The following is a 23024-nucleotide window of genomic DNA, read 5'->3' on the forward strand; positions in this document are numbered from 1 at the left end:
GCGACCGACTGAAAACTATACTTAAAAAGAAATAGTGAGCTTCCACCAGATCAGACACCTATACAAGCACACTGACGAAACCACTGCTTTAGCCAAGACATCAACCCAGTTTTACATGCCAGCAGCTTTCTTTGAAGCCTCTAGGTGGTATTCCCTTCAGTGATCAGAAGCTATTGTTAGACTCCAGACACTCCCTTCTCTTTGCAATCCACTTCACTGAAAACAGCACTTAGATAATTACTGCATCGTTCTGCTTTCAACCTCGGGATTCCATAAATCCTTTAGCAGTTTCAGCTGTCAGCTGCAAATCTATAGGATTGCGGCTACTACTGAGACTCCGCCAGTAAACCACTGGTCAAATCTTTTGGTGGCTGGAATAAGTAATCTTGGTAAGCTTCAGTGAACACAACACTTTCTCAAAGTTTAAAATCTTTGATTCCATCACATTCCTGGTTTTTTTCCTACAGGCCATAAGCAGACATTGTGGAGTCAGGAGGACAGTCAGCACAAAATTCTTAACCTCTGACTGGCTGTTGTGGACACAGTATTTATGTGGTTCTTCCAGTTCAATTACTGGTCAATGATAAACCCTAGGACGGTGATAGCTTCAGCTTATCCTCCACATCTTTTTCATCTAACCCATTCAGAATCATTGAATCCCTATAGAGTGGAAGCAGACTGTTAAGCCCAATGAGTCCACACCGACCCTCCAAAAAGCACCCACCCTACCTGTACCCTGAGGCCCTGTGTTTCCCTTAGATAGTCCAGCTCACCTGCCTATCCCTGGACACTGCAGGGCAATTTAACATGGCCAATCCACCTAACTTGCACATCTTTGGACTGTGGGAGGAAACCACAGCACCAATGGGAAACACGCACAGACACAGGAAGAGCATGCAAACTCGACACAGAGAGTCACCTGAGGCTGGAATCGAACCCAAGGTCCTGGCGCTGTGAGGCAGCAGTGCCCATCATTCAGCCACTGTGCCAGCCCTTAAAGTGAAGTATAGGCAACATTGGGATTTGAACCTAGGATTTCTTATTTACTACAGAGCCACTTTAACCAACTAAACCACAATGCTGTGTCATTCCTTTGATTCCTTTCTCCTCCGATTTACAAGGGTGCAGAATCAGAAAACTCATGTCAAAGTCATGGACATCAAAATAGGCAATGTGACTAGTTCAATTTAGGAAACTTGGTTGACACGGACAAGTAGTGCTGAAGGTCTATTTCCACACTGTATGACTCTGAGTCTACAGGCTATGATCACTGAATCAAACACTACAGGAAGATGTCACTTGGCCTATTATAGCATCTCTTTGAAAGAGCTATCAAGTTGCCCCCAATCCTTTGCTGTATCATTGCATTACTTCCCCTTCAAATATTTATTCATATTTTAAAGACACTCCTTTCTCATTTTTGGTTCATTTGTCAATCACAATGAACTTCTGTCATCTAGTCACCAACCTCCTACCAGTGAATAAAATGTTTCATAATTATGAATACTTCTGCTAAGCGCTAACACTTCCACACTTGCCTTACCCTTTTTGGCTCCAAGGAAAGCAATGCCTGCTTCTCCACATAATCTACGTCCCTCTCCCCAGTACTATTCCCGTAAATATCACCATCGCTCAGGGCCTGGCATCGTTCCTGGAGGGCAGCAATATAATGATTCGATAAAATCTGCCGCTCACAATAAATGCCAACTCACTTCGGAAGTCCAGCACTCTGTTCCACAAATTGAAAGGATACGTACCATCATTTCAGCATATGGCCTTCAGCCATGGTTCAAAATGACAAGATAGATGAGACTCAAATTTATTCTTTGCGGCAAAGGGGTGGAAAGTACTCACTTAAGATTGCTATCAGCTGGCATCTGCTAAAGAGTGCTTACAGTGGTGAACTAGGATTGACATAAGCACAAACACCCAAGAATGAAAATGTAATTCTGGAAAAGCTACCGCTGTATACTGCCTGACGTGCTGCATAACCTGCAAAAATACAAAGCAAAAAGAGAAACTACTCAAAATACTCTGGAGGTCAGTCAGCATCTAAGGAAAGGGAAACAGAATTAATTCTCCTGATCGATGACCTTTCAAAGTTTGAAACATATTAGGTAGAAACAATGACAGAAGCAACAAAGAACAAGAAAACTTGATCTCTGTCTCTCTCTCTCTCTAACTGAAACATTGAAATCAATTTCATTGAGAGACTAGTGAAGCTGAGTTTCTTCTCCTTATGATCAATTATAGCCAGTCCTCTGCTCATTTCACCATATCCCATAGTCTTGTGCTACTCCCTTCATTTGCTCCTAGGAGCCTCTCATTTTCAATTTCAAGTTATCAAACCCCAATCTCTTTCTTTACATCTCTCTAATTTTCCCTCAGTTACCTCCTTCATGCCTTACAATATGACTAATCCAACGTGGTTTCCTTTTCTTGATGATATTCCCCAACGAGCTTTTCTTCTTCACCAGTCTGAGAACTTTGTCACTGTCCTTGTGGTCTCTCCAACTGACCACTCCATCCTTCACCAGATCCACATCTCACAATTTTCTAGTCTTCTCAAGGTCCACTTTTCAGCTTCATATGACACATCCCAAATCACAGTCAGGACAATTCTTTCCTCAAGACCTCACCTCACTCACTGAGCAATTTTTTAAGTTTGGAAAGCATCCTTTGCAAATGCTATACTAGCGCTTTTTAAAAAAAAAATAGGTGTAACCATCTTCTCACAAGAAGCTCCCAAGATAATTCAATCTGTCCCAGCTGCTCACTCTCCATAACTTTCATCTTTTTGACAGTAACTTTCATTCCACAAGGTTTCACCACTTCAGTTGCAAGTCTCAATACTCCTGAAAAGGTAAACAGCCAAACGTAATAAAGGTGTTCAACATCACAAGGAGATTCGATAGAGGAAATAAGGAGAAACTGTTTCCACTGGCAGGAGATTCAGTAGTCAGACATCATAAATTGAAAGGTAACTGGCAAAAAAAACAGAGGGCAGATGAGAACAGTTTTTTCATGCAGTGACTTATGATGGTCTGGAATGCAGTGCCAGAAAGGGTGGTGGAAGCAGACTCAACAGTAAGTTTCAAAGGTGGATTCAATAAATACACTCTGGGGAAAGAGTCTGGACTAGATATCTACTTCAAAGACCATTACAGGCATGATTGGTCAATTGCATTCTTCTGCACTCTATCATTCTAATCACAAGTTGGTTATCTGGAACTTTCAGATTGGATAAATATTCTTTGAAAATGCATCTTGGCATTTCTGATTTTTGTATCTTTCACAGTACTGCGCATCACCCTCAATGCTAAGTTACTTCTTTCATGGAAACAGTTATGAGAGAAGCTAAAGACATAAACAAAGATCATTCAGTCCATCAATGCCATTCTTCCTACAGACTGTCATCCTCCTCTGGAATGTGTCTTTGTAATGAAGATACAGAAATCATGCAAAGCTTTCAGCGCTGTCCATCCTGAGCAATTCCTTGATACAGGACTTTGTGCTCTAGGGCCTGTTCCAAGGGATGTACACTGAGACAAATGTCAACTGCGGCTGAAGGACCATTAGCTTGGTAAAAATTGTTCTTTGGTCTGCCAAAAATACCACCTAAGAGACACATAAATTTAGGAGCAGCACAGCAATGGCGCAGCAGGAAAAGACCACTATCTAAGGCCTTTCGGCTATGGTATACAGTGAGGCTGGAAACTGGGCAAAATCCCTTGGGCTGCACACTTGATGCAAAATTAATCTTGCAAATATTAACTGTGATTATAAATCTTGTAAACAGCTCAAATACTGGAAGAAACCAATTTCGTTTACAGTTTATGTAATATCAATTTTTGAGTGATCAAGTAACATACTTTTAAGTTTTTGTCAATAATGTTGTTGGGTTGAAAAGATAAAGTAAAAATACAACCCATCAGACTCCTCTGCGCAACAAATTGCATTTAAGTAGCAACTTTATCAAGTAAAACATCCCAACGCAGGTCACAGATCATTACCATAAAAACTTGTGAATCCAAGATACGCAGGTGATATTAGCATGGTAACCAAAAGCTTGGTCAAGTACAAAGGCTTTAAGAAGTGGTGTAATGGAAGAGTGAGAAATAAAGAAGCTTGGAAGTGAACACTAGGGGATCAGGAAGCTACATGGCAAGGTCCACAAAGAATGAATCCATTCTGACTGGATCATTCTTCATTCTAGTTGAATTAATTGTTATTAATCATTTGAGTTATCAGGCATGCTCTGCCTGAAAGTAGTGGGAGCAAATTCAACAATAACTTCCAAAAGGGAAATATTTGCAAGATGATGGGGATGATGGGGCTAATTGGTGGCACTTTCAGAGAACAAACACAATAGATCTAAACCCCTCCAACCTCTCCCCCGCAGAATGGGCAGCCCTCCGCTCCAATCTCAAACCCCCCAATCAAACCCACAGACAAGGGAGACGCAGTGGTAGTATGGCGCACTACATCGCCGAGGCCAAATGCCAACTCTCCGACACCTCCTCCCACCGCCCCCTTGATCACGACCCCACCCCCGAGCACCAAACCATCATCTCCAATACCATCCATGACCTCATCACCTCAGGGGACCTCCCACCCACAGCCTCCAACCTCATTGTTCCCCAAACCCGCACCGCCCGCTTCTATCTCCTTCCCAAAATCCACAAACCCGCCTGCCCTGGTTGACCTATTGTCTCCGCCTGCTCCTGCCCCACCGAACTCCTCTCCACCTATCTGGGCTCCATTTTCTTCCCCTTGGTCCAGGAACTCCCCACCTATGTCAGTGACACCACCCACACTCTCCAACTCCTCCAGAACTTCCAATTCCCTGGCCCCCAACACCTCATTTTTACCATGGACGTCCAGTCCCTAAACACCTGCATTCCTCATGCAGATGGCCTTAAGGCCCTCCGCTGCTTCCTGTCCCCAAGGCCCGACCAGTCCCCCTCCACCGACACCCTCAACCACCTAGCCGAACTTGTCCTCACCCTCAACAACTTCTCTTTCGATTCCTCCCACTTCCTACAGACAAAGGGGGTGGCCACGGGTACCCGCATGGGCCCAAGCTATGCCTGCCTCTTTGTAGGTTACGTGGAACAGTCCCTCTTCCGCACCTACACTGGCCCCAAACCCCACCTCTTCCTCCGTTACATTGATGACTGTATCGGTGCCGCCTCTTGCTCTCAAGAGGAGCTCAAACAGTTCATCCACTTCACCAATACCTTCCACCCCAACCTCAAGTTCACCTGGGCCCTCTCCAACACATCCCTCACCTTCCTGGACCCCTCTGTCTCAGTCTCAGGCAACGAGCTAGAAATTGATGTCCACTTCAAGCCCACCAACTCCCACAGCTACCTAGAATTCAACTCCTCCCACCCACTCCCCTGCAAAAATTCCATCCCCTATTCCCAATTCGTTCGCCTCCACCACATCTGCTCCTAGGATGAGGCATTCCACTCCCGCACATTCCAGATGTCCACGTTCTTCAAGGACCGCAACTTCCCCCTCTGCAGTGGTTGAGAACGCCCTTGACCGTGTCTCCCACATTTCCCGCAACACATCCCTCATACCCCGCCCCGTCAATAACCGCCCTAAGAGAATCCCCCTCGTCCTCACATACCACCCCACCAATCTCCAGATATAATGCATCATCCTCCGACACTTCTGCCATCTACAATTCGATCCCACCACCCAAGACATTTTTCCATCACCACCCCTGTCTGCCTTCCAGAGAGACCACTTTCTCCACGACTCCCTTGTCTGCTCCACGCTCACCTCCAACCCCACCACACCCGGCACCTTCTCCTGCAACCGCAGGAAGTGCTACACTTGCCCCCACACCTCCTCCCTCAGCCCCATCCCAGGCCCCAAGATGACTTTCCACATTAAGCAGATGTTCACTTGCACATCTACCACTGTGATATGCTGTATCCACTGTACCTGGTGTGGCTTCATCTACATTGGGGAAACCAAGTGGAAGCTTGGGGACTGCTTTGCAGCACACCTCCGCTCGGTTCGTAATAAACAACTACACCTCCCAGTCGCGAACCATTTCCACTCCCCCTCCCATTCCTCAGACGACATGTCCATCATGGGCCTCCTGCAGTGCCACAATGATGCCACCCAAAGGTTGCAGGAACAGCACCTCATATTCCACTTGGGAACCCTGCAGCCCAATGGTACCAACGTGGACTTCACAAGCTTCAAAATCTCCCCCTCCCCCAGTGCATCCCAAAACCACCCCAGCTCGTCCCCTCCCCCCACTGCATCCCAAAACCAGCCCAGCTCTTTACTGTCTCCCTAACCTGTTCTTCCTCTCACCTATCCCCTCCTCTGACCTCAAGCCGCACCTCCATTTCCCACCTACCAACCTCATCCTGCCTCCTTGACCTGTCCGTCCTCCCTGGGCTGACCTATCCCCTCCCCACCTATCTTCTCCTCTATCCATCTTTTGTCCGCCTCCCCCTCTCTCCCTATTGATTTCAAAACCCTCTCCCCATCCCTCTCTCTGATGAAGGGTCCAGAGCCGAAATGTCAGCTTTTGTGCTCCTGAGGTGCTGCTTGGCCTGCTGTGTTCATCCAGCTTCACACTTTGTTATCTACGATAGATCTAATTGCCTTTTTCTCTGCTACACATGATTCTAATTGTGGTGAAACAGATTCTGCGATGCATAAGACATATGAAAGAGTTAATTTACTATTGTGTAATTTTCCCAAAGCTGAAAACATCCCAATATCTAACTAACCATACATTTGAATTTCAACTCTTGAGGTACCACTTGCATAATACCATCAAATAATAAACAAGTAGGTTTGCATGTGGTCAAGAGCAGCTAATGAATTATTCACATTATCTATTTCTAGAAATATAGTGTGGCATTTATCTTTGACCAAGAGTACTGTAAAATGATTTCCAGCTAGTGATCACATTAGGTTACTTTCCCTCCTGGTACTGAGATAATCCTTTGACAAGAGAAAAATACAAAGCAATGAATCTCAGAGCAATATATCAATTGCACTTTCTAGCAAGGAATCGGCCAAAAGATTAAATAAGAAGTCAAAATACATTGACAACGTCCTGTTTGGATTTTCTCCCTAGTTCAATGAAGGATAACCTAGCAAACACATCAACACACAAAAGATAAAAGCGTTTTGGAACTCTGTTCTGCAAATGGCATTTGATTCCAGATCTTTTATTTATTTGAAATCTATGATGGATGGATTCCTGTCAACCAAAGATATTAAATGATATTGGACAATGTGGTATTGTGTGGAGTTAAGTTATAGACGAATGTAATCTCATTGAATGGTACAAGACAGTCCAAGGCGTTAAGTGGCTTCCTCCCAGACCTATGTTCATAGCTAATTGAGGATTTACTCTTGGTGCTGAAGATCCCTCCTTGGGTAAGCATACTGCATGGTCCAATTCTGTGCAACAGCTCTGGTCCAGATTCATTGGTTGACCTATGCTGTTAGCTCATCCCAGATGAAACAGCAGAAGGAGCAGTACGACCACTCTCTGTGGCCACTCTCACGAGCAGTGGTAGTGTCCCTAACCCAGGACTAAGGGACCAGGGTTCAAGTCCTACCTGCTCCAAAAGTGTGTGATAATATCTCCAAAAAGATTGATTGGGAAAAATAGGTTAAACAAAAATAAGACTCACGGGCAAAGCTTGGTCCTAAAATATAATAGTGAATATTTGGCAGAGTTCAAGGGCGAGATATCATTGTTTTCTGAAGAAAGGTCCTGACTGAAACGTCAACTTTCCAACTCCTCTCACGATGCCTGACCTGCTGTGTTCCTCCAGCTCCACACTGTGTTATCTCCGACTGCAGTATCAGCAGTTCTTACTATCTCATTGTTTCCTTAGCTCAGAGTGCAAAAGGAGTTAATAGTAAATCGAAGAGAAATATTAATAAAACTGATTGAAAGCCTTGCAGGAACTCTTATAATGCAGTGGTAGCATCCATACTTCTTAGCTGAAGAACCCTAGGTTCAAGTCCCATATCAGGGTTTGTTGACTGTACAGGATACTTTAGTAACATGACCCTACTATCTCACCTATGCATCTGTTGGCAGACGGTAGGAGCAGCAGATTTTCCTGCAAAAGGTAGTGCAGTGCCAAACACTTCATTGATAAGCTGAGGCTAATACGAAGGAATTCCATTGCCCAAATGCAGTAGTTGAGGCTGAATGAAAAGACAGACAGACAGAATGCCTAGTCACTGTTGTAACTAAATGGAAATGCTCCTCATCCTAACAAATGGCAGGTAGAGATTACAAGAGTTCCAGCAATGATCAGTTGATGCAGTTGGTACACACAGTAATATTTTTACAAACTACTGCCAACCAGCCCTTCATTTACTGTCCAACCCGCACATTTCGGGCATGCCTAATTTATCCCCTGATCTGTTGTGTATAGAACATTGTTGTAAATAGAAGCCTCATTTTCTAGGAAAGAACCTAGGCGACATGTCATTTTCAACCTTATTGACTATTTAACATAGGAAACATTTATGTCAAGTTGCTGCTAACAACAAATGACCACGCTGTAATTGTGTACAGCTTTTAGCACAGAGCAATCTCATGCAAATTTTAACACCATAACTTGAAATGAAAACTGTCAGCAAGTGACCAAACGTTTGGGCACACAGACCTAAGCTGTTCAACATTTTGTCTTAAATAACTGTGCCCCATCCCAGATTTCAGTCGAATGAACCTTCTATGAACTGCTACCAATGTTGTTAAAAACTTTCAAGGAAATAAACCAAAATTGCACACGGTACATATGGTCGCACCAGCACCTTATATAAAAACTTATAGCAAAACTTGTTAATATGTTCATTCATTCATTTAACGTTGAGGTTGGCTTCATTCGTGTGAGGACCACAGGAAAATCAATGCCCAAGAGGAAAACAGCAGGTTCTTTTGATTGCTTAAGGAATCAATTGCTGACATGAAAGAGTGAAAGAGCTGAGGCAGGGTCAGAGGTCAAGGCTCTGGTGTTTGCATCAAGCTGGGGGAGGCAGGCAGCAGAAGCTTGGAGTAGAAACAGTGACAGACAGGGAGAGCACAAGAGACAAGGTAGAGATTAAACATTCTGAAAAGATTACACTTAATTAATTGTGTGAGCTTGCTAGCTCAGAAAGTAGATTTAGCCCACCAACAGGTTTTAATGGAATGCTGTATACCTTGCAGTTTACAAAAAAAAAGCTTTGTCTAATAAATTAACATTCACTGGAAATTATATTCTGTTCATTCACATACCACTTATAAAAGAAACCAGCTTGCTCAATTGTAATGGGTTTTGTCTCAGTGATTTTAACTCGGGTTACAGGCAGTATGTATGGGATCATGTGTGAGATTACAGTGCATACGTCATGAAAGCTGAGGTCTCATCGTTATGACCTGTCAGGTTATTCTAATATATTCATTACACATTACTTATTTTAAGTTATTAAGTCTTTGTTTTTATGATTGTCATAAATTATGGTTACTTCTTTTAACTGCATCATCGTTCATTCCTGATTGTAGGGAATACAGAGACAACTGGCAGGAGTCTCCAGTGTCACTGAATACAATAATCTAGCTAATGCAACTCTTAAGTGTTTCAATTACAAATCTATCAGGTTTAGAATATTCAAGAAATATAGACAGTTATATGATTCAAGATGTTTGGCACCAGTCAGATTGCTTATGTTTTTTTATCTTCAAAAGCATTTAACTTTATTTGAAGTTCTGCTTTTTACAACGAATTGTATGTTTATACCTTCACTTCATTTACAGGTTATTAAAAAAGGTCATTCTTTCACTGAGAGTCTAAAAAAATTTCATTGCGTGAAATCATCACATCTGGTGAAAGGTCATCGACCTGAAGCATCAATTCTCCGTCTCTCTCCACATACCGCCCAATTTGTTGATTATTTCCAGCATGTTCTGTTTTAATGATCAAAAGTGACCCTGATCCTGTTCTTATCCGACAGCCACGCTCACCTCAGCAGATCTCACTGGACAATGAGCAGGATCCCCTTAAAAAAAAATCTGCACTTCCATCCTTACATCTCCCTTGGGTTAGCACCCAAAGGTATCAACTCCACCAACTGCTCTCAGCATTTGTACAGACCCTTTCCAAACCTCAGAGCATCACAAAGTAGGTTAGACCCACTGAATACTTTTTGATACGTCGTCACTATTGTAACGTAGGGAATGGGAGGGTCACCCTCTTTGTACACAGAAAGATCCCATTAACAGCGATGTAATAATTACCAGATCATCTGTTTTTTAGGTACTGGTGAAGGGGCAAATACTGGCCAAGATGCTGGGGAGAATTTCCCCTGTGTTTTCTTTTCCAAAATTGCACGTGGGAGTTCTGGGAATGCAAACGGGTAAGGCTCACTTTAACACCATTCTGCAAAGATGGCACTTTGTCAGCACTGTACTGGGACCGGAACCAAAAACCTTTTGACTGCTAGGCAAGTGTGCTACTAATGGAGGCACAGCTGAGACTGCAACATCAGCACACTTTATCCAGCTCTTTCCCCATAGCTTGCAATCATCCAGACCTCTTTTGAAAGTTACCTTTGAAATCTGCTTCCAATGCATTCCAGATCGCAGCAACTTGTGTGTGTTTTAAAATCCTCATAATCACTCTTCTCCAGCCACTGACACAAAATCAGTGTCTGACCCTAGCTGCCACTGCTAACAGTGTTTCTCCAGTTGTTGGATGACTTGTCAGATTGTCAGTACCGGGGGGGGGGGGGGGATGGGCAACATTACAGCTGAGAAGGAACAATAGGGATTTAGTGAAGAGGAATTAAACGTGAGGTTTCCTTCACTTCAAGTCTATGCTCCTTGGAGCCCAGCCTGATTCTGGGAGCGAGAAGTCGATCTTTGGTCTCACTTATTAAAAAGAACCACTCTCCTGCTCAGGAAGACATCCTAGCTCCCACCTTGCATCTGTGAAGCTAATACATTTTTTAAGAAAAAAAAACACCCTGAACAAAGTTACTCAGCGATGGGAGCGAGAAGCCTTACCTTTTGTTTTGTAACGTACAGCTGTTTAAAGAAAACAGGAAGACGCAGGAGGTGAACGTTACGGTGTGTCCATGGAGTTACCAGTCATTATGGTCGAGACATCGCTTGCAGCATCATGTCTCTTGGTGACTTGGTGACTGGACCGTCTCTGATGCTGTATTTGCAGCGAGCGCAATCGCTACATTACGAGCTGAAGCCTAAAGCCCTGCTCCCTGTGGTGTTTCAGTAGCTTTCCACTCGCAAGGAAACACCCCCACCACCAAAGGTCTATTTCCTGCTCCGCTCACTTGCTTTTCACTGAATCAGCGGCGGTGCCCAGAAAAAAAGGAAGTGAATAGTGCTCAGATTGGGTTAAATCAGCGACAGGAATAAGGTGGAGTTTCACTTCGGCGTCATCAACTTTTTCTCTCTCTCGAAAGAGTTGTGAATGTCTTCTTCCCCTCTTCAGTTTTATAACGTGTAAAGAGACGACCTCTAATGGACACCTGAAGAAAACCAACCTTCTTCAAACATCTTTACCCCATTTTGTGTGGCCGCCTCGAAAATATGAGTTTTATTATTTCAGTTTTATTTTTCATTGAAGTTTTAAACAAAGTCAATTTAGCTTATTTAAAACAATTATCAACACTAGAAGTGAAAAAAATGTAAGAGTTGCATTTATATAGCGGCCGTCACAAGTTCTGTGTTTCTCAAAGCCTTTAAGGCAATGAAATATTGACCATTAAAGCATAGGAGTAGTAGTAGGCCATTCAACCCATAGGGCCCGCTCTGTCACTCGATGAGGTCATGGCTGATCTGATAATCCTAAACTACATTTTTCTGCCTTTTCCCCATAATACCCCCTTGTGAAAGGCAAGAAGCAGTAGGCAATAAATGCAGGCCCAGCCAGCGATGCCCACAGCCCACCAGTGATTTAAAAACAAAACCCTTGATGACTTCACTGTTTAATACTGTCCACTCTATCCTTGAATATACTTCATGACGCAGTCTCAACAGCCCTCTTGTTGGGGGAATTCCACAGAATCACTGCTGTCTGAGAGAAGTTATTCCTCCACATCTCTGTCTTAAAAATACAACCCATTATTCTGGGATTACACCCTCTGATCCTAGACTCTCCCACCAGGGGAAACAACCATCCTGTATCTACCCTGTCAATTCCTTTAAGAATATTGTGTGTTTCAATAAGATCACCTTACATTCGTCTACATTCCAATGAGTACTGGCCCAAACATACTCAAAGTCTTTGAAAACAGCCCCTCCATACCTGGTAACATCCTCATGAACTTTCTCTGGACAGCTTCCAATGCCAATGTATCTTGCTGTTTTGGAGAACACATTCATTGGATTGTGTTGCTTTGTTTCTAAACCTGGAAGCTCTGCGTTCAAGTCCCACACTACGACTGGATGGCTATGGAAGGTGTGCTCATAATGCAACCAAACAAGTTGAGAGTCAATCTAAGAGGAAGGATCGGATTTTGTCTTAACACCAAAGCTGAAAGATGTCAATGCAGCAATCCTTCTGTACAGCATTGATGTCTGTCCTCAAATGCTGGAGTAGGAATTACAATAAGAACCTACTGACTCAGAGCTGGGAGGTCAATAGTGCAAAATCCAGGCTATGGTACCCATTATCTGAGGTGCTGTCTTATGGATGCAACATTCCCTCTGCCCTTTCAACTGGAGAGAAACAAAAGTCCCACAGTCTTATTTGAAGATGGGTCGTGGCTTTCTTCCCTGTATCCTGGCCAAGATTTACCCCTCAACCTTAATATCTAAAAAGCATAACCTGGTGATTGTCGCATTGCTGTTTCTAGTAGTTATTTTTTTAAAATGTGTTCCTTCATAGGACAATTGTCCAACCCTGGTTACCCTCAAACTGAGTGGTGTGCTCAACCAGTTCAAAGGGCACTTAGCAGTTACCTAGATTTTTATGGGTCTTAAGTCACACGTAGGTCAGATCAGGTTTAAAGGCAGATTTCATTCCCTAAAGGACTTTAAAACTTCACTCACATGATGTGAGAATCACTGACTGGACCAGCATTTAATGGCCATTCCTAGTTATCCTTGAGAATGTGGTGGTGAACTGCCTTGTTGAACCGCTGCAATCTATTTGATCTGGGTACATCCACAATACTATTCTGGAAGGAATTCCAAGATTTTGACTCAACAACAATGAAGGACCAGCAATATATATCTATGTCAGGATGGTGAGTAGCTTGGAGGGGAACTTGTGGGTAGTAGTGTTCCCATTATCTGCCGCTCTTGATCTGCTAGGTGGAAATGGTCATGAGTTTGGCAGGTGCTAAGGAGCCCTGGTGACTTTCCACAGTGCATCTTGTAGATGGAGCACACTGTTGCTGCTGAGTGTCAATGGTGGGGAGAGTGGATGTCTGTGAATGGGGTGCCAATCAAGCAGGCAACTGAGTGCTGTCAAGCATCATGAATGTGGTTGAAGCTGCACTCATCCAGGCAAATGGGGATATTCCATCACATTCCTGAGTTGTGCCTTGTAGAAGGCAGACAGGCTTTGGAGAGTCAGAACATGAGTTACACCCTGCAGGATTCCTAGCCTTTGACTTGCACTTACAGCCACATTATTTATATGGCTAAATTCAGTTCATTTTGTGGTCAATGGTAAACCCCCAGACGTTGATGATGGGTATTCAGTGATGTTAATGCCATTGAATGCAACAAGGCAATGTTTAGATTCTGACTTAATGGCTGGGTCCTTTCCACTATCTTGATTGGGAGATCTTCCTTGTCTGTCTTGACTTTGAGTTGATCAACCTCAGATGGTGCAGCAGTTGGCAGTATAACATTAATCAGACGATGTTGGCTATAGTCACAAATGAAAACAATTCAACCAATTTCTCCATTCCAAATTGCCTAATGATCCATGCAGACGAGAGGAAATATCTCGATTTCTCATCCTCATTTTGAAGTCTCTCTATGGCCGTGGGAGTGTTCAACCTGACTATACAAATTGTAAAATGTACTGGGAAGCTTGTGCCTAGAGCCAAAGTATAGAGTAAGCATTCTAAATAAGACCTGTTACATACATAGGGCTGAATCTAGCCCTAGTTTTGCAGGGTTTCTTGCTGCATTTTACCAGCTTATCTCATTAATTACCAACACATCCTTATGGTATCTCTCACATTTGATTTCTGCCCCATCTTACCTCACAACAACCTGTCAATCAGCAGCTCTCTACCTAAAGACTGTCATCCCTTGTACTTGTGCCATCTTTAAAAACCTATTGTGCACCAGCATGCTGTGATTGACAGATTCTGAATATGTTGGAGAAGGAGAAGATGACACCAAAATTCTCCAGTAGAAACCCAGAGGTTCTTGGTCAAGGGGTGGTGCAAAGGAGAGGACCAGCTGAGCATGCTATACCACCAGATCCTTCCAGCCTGGCCTGAGATCATCAGCAAGGTCAGTGCTATCTCCAGGATCCAGAGGAATGGGCAGCAATGTTGAAAGACAGTCATTGGCTTTTGCCACTCTGTCAGGGTAAGTGCCACAGCATTCCATCTCGCACCCCACACACACTCCATCACCACCAATGCATCCACCTCCCACTTAGACACATACTCCTCCACTCTCACCATTACAGGCAACACCTTATTTCACTCGCTGTTATTTCTTCCCCAAACCACCCACATCAATAATACTGCTTGTCCTCTGTGCTGCCCCCTCAGTGTTTTCATACACCTCACATCCTTTCCCCTGCATACACCATCACTAACACCCAGCCACCCACTATTATCTCACTCATGGTCCCCTACTTTTGTCCATTTCAGGAGTCCACTCATGACAGGCCAATGAGAGTCTAAACAAGTGGAGGTATGGCCAACATCCATGTCCTCACTCCCAATGAGGAGAGAATCCTGGCCCTCAGAGGAGAATATTACCATTCCTATGGAGATACAAAAACATCTCTGTCCCATGAAACACAGAAGTACCACGTTTCATTCCACTACAACACTCATGTGAGCTCCACTGTTACTCTCAATTATCGCGCACCATTTCTAGCCTCTGGTCATGACACCTTCTCTCTCTCTCTTTCATCTTGCGGGATTTCGCTGGCCCACCCTCAATTTCTGCAGAGAAATGCTTGGCCACACCAGAAGATCCATCCTTGATCTCTGAAGACAAGAGTAGAGGGGCCTCTGATGAAGAATTGGCAGGGCAGCTCCTGCCCATCCCACCTCAGATGGGGCTCACATACTGACACCTTAGTGGGAACCTTAAATATAGAGAGTGTGAGGACACAATCTGGTGAGCACCTCACTGTGACAGCTCTTTAGGTGGCCCAGGGAGAAACCGTCCAGACCGTTGGTTCTCAGAGGACGGTGGGAAAACTGGTATCTGCTTAACTCCAGGCAAGAAAGGACCCAGTGGTGTTGTCTATCAGCGATTTCATATACAGTGAGGAACAGCAGTAGCAGAGAGACATCTGGGATGCAATGCCCCTCATTTCCCAGAAGCTGTGTCAGTGCAGCTAATCCTGCTACCGTCTGTATGACTTCACAGAAAGAGAAAGATAGAAAGACTCAATACAGAGACTGACCCAGATCCTCAGAGGCTACTGGAAAGGTGCAAAAACCTGCACTCCATCATCCTCAGGACCAAAAGCATGGTGATAGGGACACGTGGAATGTTAACTCCAGTTTAGGTGCCCCACCCTCACCAGGAGACAGGGCAGTGCCAGGAGGTACCCAGCCAGACAAGGAACCACACATAAGCCCCTCAGCAGTTTCCACTCAGGATACTACAGAAGTGGCCGGCGCCCCAATCTCCACCCTACCTGCCCAACCTCTGGGCCTTGGAGATAGAAGCTGAAAAGGGTCAACCTGCCTCAGAATATCTGGCCTATCTAGACACAAGCGCCCTGGGGTCGACCATCCAAACCTAGGGGGCCAAACAGCTTTATTGCCAAGCAGGCTTCCTGCACCTTAGCTTCAGAACCAGTGACTAATGCAAGGCATTGCAGGAGGAGAGAAAGAATAAAACCCTTTGAGGACTCTTTTGCAGCACGGGTGTAAAAAGCTTGCATGTGACTGTTACTTTCTGCATAAATCATTGAGATGTCAACTGTCATGTGTTTGTGAGTCTTTACATTTCTGCATTCCCAAATTTCATTTTGCCATCATAAGCAGGTGTTTCTAAAGCACCCTGGGCCCCAAAATTCTGGAAACCCCTCCCTAAAACCTCTCCACATTTTTCTCTTCCTCAAATCTCTCACTTCTCGAAAATACTCCTGAAGGGCAGATCTTTGACTAATCTTTGTCACAATATGGGAAGTTCAGGGTTAATAATCAAATCCCTTTGTACCTTGAAGCAACAAGTCTTCCAAAACTAAAAATGATGGCTTCAAAATGCCACGAAAAGAAAACATAGCATGTGTTCTCTGTTGCAAATATCTGGGTATCACCTGTAAGAAATGCTAGTATAAGGAAATGACTGAATGGAACAGCATCAATATGGTCAAAGCAAGCAAAAGGATTCATCATCTATAGCATGGAAAGACAATGGTTAATAAAACCAACTCTTCAAAAGATTCCAGAACAGTAAAGTCAGCAAGATTTTTTTGAGAAAAGTAGCTTTGAAGCAAACAACTAAGATCGCCTATGTAAATAATTGTTTCAAAAGATACAGGAATAAGTATATCTTCAGATTTTATGATCTACTGGATTCAACAATGTCAGCAACAATTTCAGACCATGAACTCTACCCTCCATTTTGTTATTCCTTCCAAGTGCCACTTTGTACCTTTTTTCCATGTTTTTTTTTGCTTCAGACAGAGCTGTCCTTTGTGCTACCATTAACACTTACTCGAGATCAATCCTTTGTTCCTTAACCACAACACTGGCATCCTCTTTGTCTTTTGTAACTTGATGTCTTTGTCATTTAATCCTATCCTCCCTTTAACCTATCCACGACCTTCCCTTTTCTTCCATCTGACCCTTCACCCTTTTTCAAATACCATAAAACCCGTCACATTTCAACCTCTCTTCACTTACAAAGAAGTGATATGTTAGAATCAAAACAGGAACTTTGGGTGTAATCTTCCCAGCCCTTGAATGATGCAGACACTGGCAAGCCAGCTGGAAAAATATGGCAAGATCATTTCTTGACATTGGGTGAAGAAATGTCTGACTCTGCACCCAAGGTTTGAACAGCAAGAGGAAAATTTGACCAGTGTATGGCAAGAAGCCTATGTGAATCCGTTTGCATGCATTAACATTCTATTAGTACTTAAATCAATACAGTGTGGAGCTGAAGGAATACAGCCGGTCAGGCAGTGTCAGAGTCGATGTTTCGGGCCTAGACCCTTCAAGACTCTAGGCCCAAAACGTCAACTCTCTTGCTCCTCTGATGCTACCTGACCTGTTGTGTTCCTCCAGCTCCACACTATATTGACTCTGACTCCAGCATCTGCATTTTTTGCCATCTCTATTAGTACTTAATTTTGTCTTGATGATATGCAGTTTCCTAACCTCATATACGCCAGATTAAAACTTGATGGTAACAGTTCCTGACACAGAAATCACAACCAATTGCTGGCAAATCCAGCATGCCACCTCCTGCTTTGGAACTCCATCATGTACAGGTGTTCCCAACATATCAGGTTATGTTCCACGGGCAGCAACCGCCTACTCCGTCATCCCCAGAGGTTGGCATCCACCATGCACCAGCCTCACTGTAACATCAATGCACATCACCTCTAACAGAGTCCTCCACTTTGGCGCTGCACTTTGGAGCAGACCAGCACCTTCAATTGCAATGCTATTGCCAGGACACTTTGTGCACAGGGACCAGCTCATGGCTTGGAGCAGGGGCCATCTCAGGCACCTCACTTGCTGTCTTAGTGTTTGCTCACTCTATGCCTATTTGGATACTTGCAGCATCTTGTCTAGTCATGCCTTTTTACACTTTGTCCCCTCAGTCAGACCTTAAATGTTCACAATACTTCTGTCCGTCTTGCCTTTCAATTTAATGCAGTCACAAAGATGGCTTCTCTAGGTTGTCAGCAGTGGTGAGTCGGGGGGTGGGGCAACGCCATGCTCCGCCACTACAGATAGAATGTGCTGCATAATCCCAGCATGCAGTGCTCTGTATAACTAGAGGCAGCAAAGGGGGAATATGATGGGAATTTGAGAGCCAGGAGAATGGCAGCAGTTTTCTAAGGAGGAAGATGAATATATTGAACAGGAGGAACATCACCTTCAGTATTACAGAGTGCTGTAGTATCAGATGCAACAATCCGGACAGAACATAATTACCATCCAGTTCCAGCAGCAGCGAGCTGGGAGAAGTGACCACATATTGACTGTAAATTTGTTGCTGCTCAGAAGGCAAGCACTCCATTTTTGTTGTTCGTTGAAAGGAAAGTTCTGATTGTTTCTTCTTCACATCTTTTTTTACAGTATGAAGGTTTTCGGGTGTGTTATGCTCCCCCTTTGAACAAGGAGAGGATGTTGGGCTACACAGGGCATTGGGAGTACAGGAGCACTCCTTTAAACAGGGTCCTAAGATGGCATGATGTTAAGGACGGGTAAGCTATGTAGCTAGGTTTTCTTAAATAGCAATGCATTTATGAATGTGCATGCATTTTTGCAATGGAATGTCAGTTGTGCCACCTTTAACCTGTTTTTATTTCAAATTTCCAGCAACCACAGTGTTTTGCTTTCATATGAGATCTTATGACAGATTTCTTTAATGTCGATGACACAGTATATAAACAATGCTGGTTTACACCCTTTCTGCAGAAAACCTAATAAAGGCCTGTGTTGAACCATGGGAAGAAAGGCATTAACTAAGAGTTAAATGTTAACTATTATTGGTTCTGATCTCTCCTTATAGGAATTAGTATTAAATTTTACTGATAGTCACACTCCTGCAAAGCACCTTGAGACATTTGGCAGCATTAAAAGTGCATAAGGAAATTAGGATGACCATTAATAGAACATGGTGATTCCGTCTGAACTTTCCAGAAGGATGTGAATGATTTAAGAAATGTACAGAAAAGAAAACAGTTCCACGGATGAGAGACTTGAATAGATTGGAGAAGCTGAGGCTGTTCTCCTCAATAAAGGTAAGGTTGAGAGGCCATTTGATTGAGGTGTTCAAAACCAAGAGGAGTCTGAACAGAACAGATAGGGAGAAACTGCTGCCACTAGTAATACTATCAAAGACACTGATCTAAGGTGTTTAACAAAAGAATCATTAATTGTGCACTGAGTGTTTTTTTCTCACGGCCAACGGTTAGATCTGGAATGTACTCTGTGAAACCGGTCACAGAATCATAGATTCCATACACTGTGGAAACAGGCCCTTTAGCCCTACAAGTCCACACTGACCCTTGGAGCATCCCACCCAGACCCATCGTCCGATCACCCACCTAAGCTACACATCCCTGAACACTACTGGCAATTTAGCATGGCCAATCCACCTAGCCTGCACATCTTTAGACTGTAGAAAGAAACTGGAGCACCCAGAGGAAACCCATGCAGACATAGGGAGAATGTGCAAACTCCACACAGTCGCCTAAGGGTGGAATTGAACAAGGGTCCCTGGTGCTATGAGGCAGTAGTGCTAACCACTGAGCCACCAGGCTGCCCACAAATATTGAAGTAGATTTGATTGCGGCTTTCAACAGGTGCTTTGATTTTACTATTTCAAAAATATACTTTATTCAGAAAAGTATGTTTATCTATGAACAAAGTCACTAAAGCAGTTCTGTTCTGCACAGTGGGCTGTGGAGAAACAAACAAACACCAGAGTTTGACTCTATGCAGCAAACAAACCAAAGGCACTTCTTACAGGTACAAGACATGTACTTGAGGCACTGAGAGGGTCTGATAACTGAATGGACTCCCATTATACTTTGACAGCAAGACCTTAGATAGTGAGGGTCTTTCCCCATTGTGTCTCGGCGGCAGTTGCCCCAAGCTTTAATGTATCTCTCAGCATGTAGATCTGGAATGTGCCAGTCTGCAGCACTTGATCAAGGTCAACCCCTTGCTCTGGAAGACCAACAGATCTCGTGCAGACCAAACAGCATCTTTCACTGACTTGGTGGGCCTCCAGGCACAGTCGATATTTGTCTGTGTGTGCATTCCAGGGAACAAGTCGTGGAGCACAGAGTCCTGCATCATGGAGCTGCTTGAGACCAGGCTTGACAAAAACCACTGCATCTCTCTCCAGACTTCCTTTGCAAATGTGCATTTCAGAAGGAAATGGGTGACAGTCTGTACCCACTCCCCACAGCTGCTTCGAAGGCAGTGTGCGATGGTGCAGATAGTCCAGGTATGCATTAGGGATCTCACAGTTAGTGCCCTTCTCACCGCCAGCCAAGTGATATCTTGGTGCTTGATGCAAAGTTTTGGTGATTAGGCATTCTGGTAATTGAGATTGACAGTCGGTTCAGGAAACAACTCGATAGGATCCACTTTCTCCTCCTGCAGGGTCTCAAGGATGCTACGTGCTGACCACTTCCTGGTGGACTTGTGGTCAAAGGTGCTTTTCTTTGCAAATTTCTCCACGAACATCAGGCGATTATAACACTGAGGAACGCAAGGCACTTATATAATTATATGAAGTGGAAAATGTTGCAGGGTTACAGGGAAAAAGCCAGGGAGTGGAAGTAGATATACTACCTTATCACTTTTTCATTGTTGACAGCTAATTATGCTTCATTACTGCCATTGATCAGATAAATAGGAACATAGGAAATGACTTGTCACCTGCTTAAAAGAAACAAAATACAGTTGATGGATGACGAACTGGGGTGATTTCTGCATCAGGAAATCAAATAAAGGTCCATAGTAATTGGCATAAGGTATTCAGCCCTTCCAGCCTGTTCCATCATCTGGTTGGATCATGGCTGATATCATTATTAACTCCATCTACACTTCTCAGTACTGTAACCTTTAAAATCCTTTTGTCTAATATAAATCTATCAATCCCACAAATTGACATTTCCATTTCAGTTCAGGCCTCAAGAATGTTTTGAGTTCCAAATTTTCACCACTCTGTAAAAAGGGCTTTCCAAAAGAATCAGCCCTAATTTTAAGGTTACTTCACTTAATCTAGGCTCTCCCTACCTAGAGGAGATAACTTCTCCCTATCTACCCTATCCATTTCTTTAATCACCTTAAACTTCTCAATTCGATCATCCCTTCGCCTTCTATAATCAACAGAGTACAAATCGCCTCCATGCAACATATCCTCACTAGCTAACCTTTTACCATTGTGATTCCATTCTGTGCCACACCTCCTTAAAGGCAATATCTCATCAGAAACTATCGGAAATTATTTGCCAGGCAATCTTCCTTCTGTTTGAACTGACTTTCGGTTCTTGAATTCAAATATGTTTGAAGGATTGAGAAAATTTGCTGCAAGTATAGTTGATTTCAAGATGCAATCCGCACTTCATGTGAGAAAAGCCTGTTTTTATTGTCATTTCAGAATACAAGTATCGAGGTCATTTTTTATAAATGCGGTCTCATAAACTAAGCCAAGATGGCTGGATCTGTACAGCAATGGATTACATTGCCAGCAGTTTTCTGAAAGACCTATTACTGTTAGGGAATGAAACACAGAGGGAGTTGAGTCAGCCAGATTAGTTCATAATCTTGAATTTGGGTGGGCTTCATTGCTAACAGAGAGAAAAATATAGGCTTCCAAAGTTATGTGGGTGGAAATCAGTTTTCCTGCTAAAGAAACACAGGCAAAGTTTAAAATAATTATGATCAATGTTTCAACAACAGTGTGCGTTTATTTGGCACCTTTCATGTCGTAAAAGTCCCAAAGTGTTTCACAGGAGTGTTATTAAACATCAATTTGATACCAAGCCTTGTCACGAAGTATTGCAACAGAGGTATGTCATATTCAAACAGTTTAAAAAACACTCATTTAAGATCTTTTTCTTTTGAGTAAATTGAAAGATAAATAAGCTTTCACAAATTGAAATGTAATAAAATCAGAAGATCTTGACCAATGTTGAAGCAAGAGACAATTTCTTTGCTTTGCAAAGACTTACCTTTCGATCAGAGAGGACTGTTCAGAGTTTGTTCTTGTTAACTTGAGCACTTGAATGGAATGGATTGTTCCTCAGGAGAGAGCAGCAAGAGTTCAATCTTGGCTTCCAACTCTCTCCCCCTGTGTCTAAATGGCAATAAACTTAATCTCCTGCAACTGACTAGTTCAAAACAAATCTCTACAAATCAAAATCGTTTTTTTTTGCCTCTTCAATTTAAATCACTGTTTTCACTTCTTCTCATTTAATATTCTGTCACGGAAACTCCCTTGACGGTAACTTCAGCAGAGATAAACACTTCCCATCTTCCCAACTCTTTCCCATCCAAGCTACAGAACTACTTCTACTTGTTTTCATCTGCTCTTTATATACAGGGCAAGGGGAAAAGACACCGTCTGGTTGTTCTCCTCCTCTTGGGTCTGCAGGAGAATTTTTCAGTGTGAATAATTCAGCGTTGTTCCTGGTTTCTGTCAACAGGATCTTACTTCAGATAACATTCCCCTGACAGGGCACCTTACTCAGGATGGAGTCCTGCATTTTACTAATGCTTCCTTTTGCAAATCATTTCCCCCCATCCTAATCACTAAGTAAACACTTTACATTGACCACAAACACTTTTTTTAAACACAATAGTTGTCCTGCAATTAATTGCCTTGATAGAGCCACAATGTACCAGATCTAGGCAGGAGCCAAATTAGGGGCAGCTTTCTAACCTACAGGCTTCACACAGGTGTGAATGCTGGTAATGAGTAAAAGGTATCAGCAATAACTCAGGCGGTGGCTCTCTCTCAAGTCTGTGAAGAACATTGTGAGTTCAAGTGTTAAACCAGAAATTTAGCCGCAGTTAATGGTTATCACCTCAACACCATGAACAGTGCTGAGTGTATAATGCAATTTGGTCATTCCTTTCCCCACTAATCAACT

The 23024-nt window shown here is 43.3% G+C and overlaps 1 protein-coding gene across 2 annotated transcripts in view; it reads right to left on the reverse strand.

The window, feature by feature from the left end:
• The window catches only part of cemip2 (cell migration inducing hyaluronidase 2), an 85876-nt gene extending 63445 nt beyond the window's left edge, over positions 1 to 22431 (reverse strand). Inside the window, exon 1 of one of the 2 annotated variants that reach the window (XM_048527164.2) lies at positions 22104 to 22431. The gene's annotated coding sequence lies outside the window, so the exon portion shown is untranslated. Of the gene's footprint in view, positions 1 to 11053; positions 11475 to 22103 lie in introns of those variants that run through there. The other variant, XM_048527163.2, reaches the window with a different exon arrangement.
• Between the last annotated feature and the right edge of the window lie 593 nt (positions 22432 to 23024).

Source organism: Stegostoma tigrinum, chromosome 3, assembly GCF_030684315.1.
Source record: "Stegostoma tigrinum isolate sSteTig4 chromosome 3, sSteTig4.hap1, whole genome shotgun sequence".
NCBI classification, from domain to species: domain Eukaryota; kingdom Metazoa; phylum Chordata; class Chondrichthyes; order Orectolobiformes; family Stegostomatidae; genus Stegostoma; species Stegostoma tigrinum.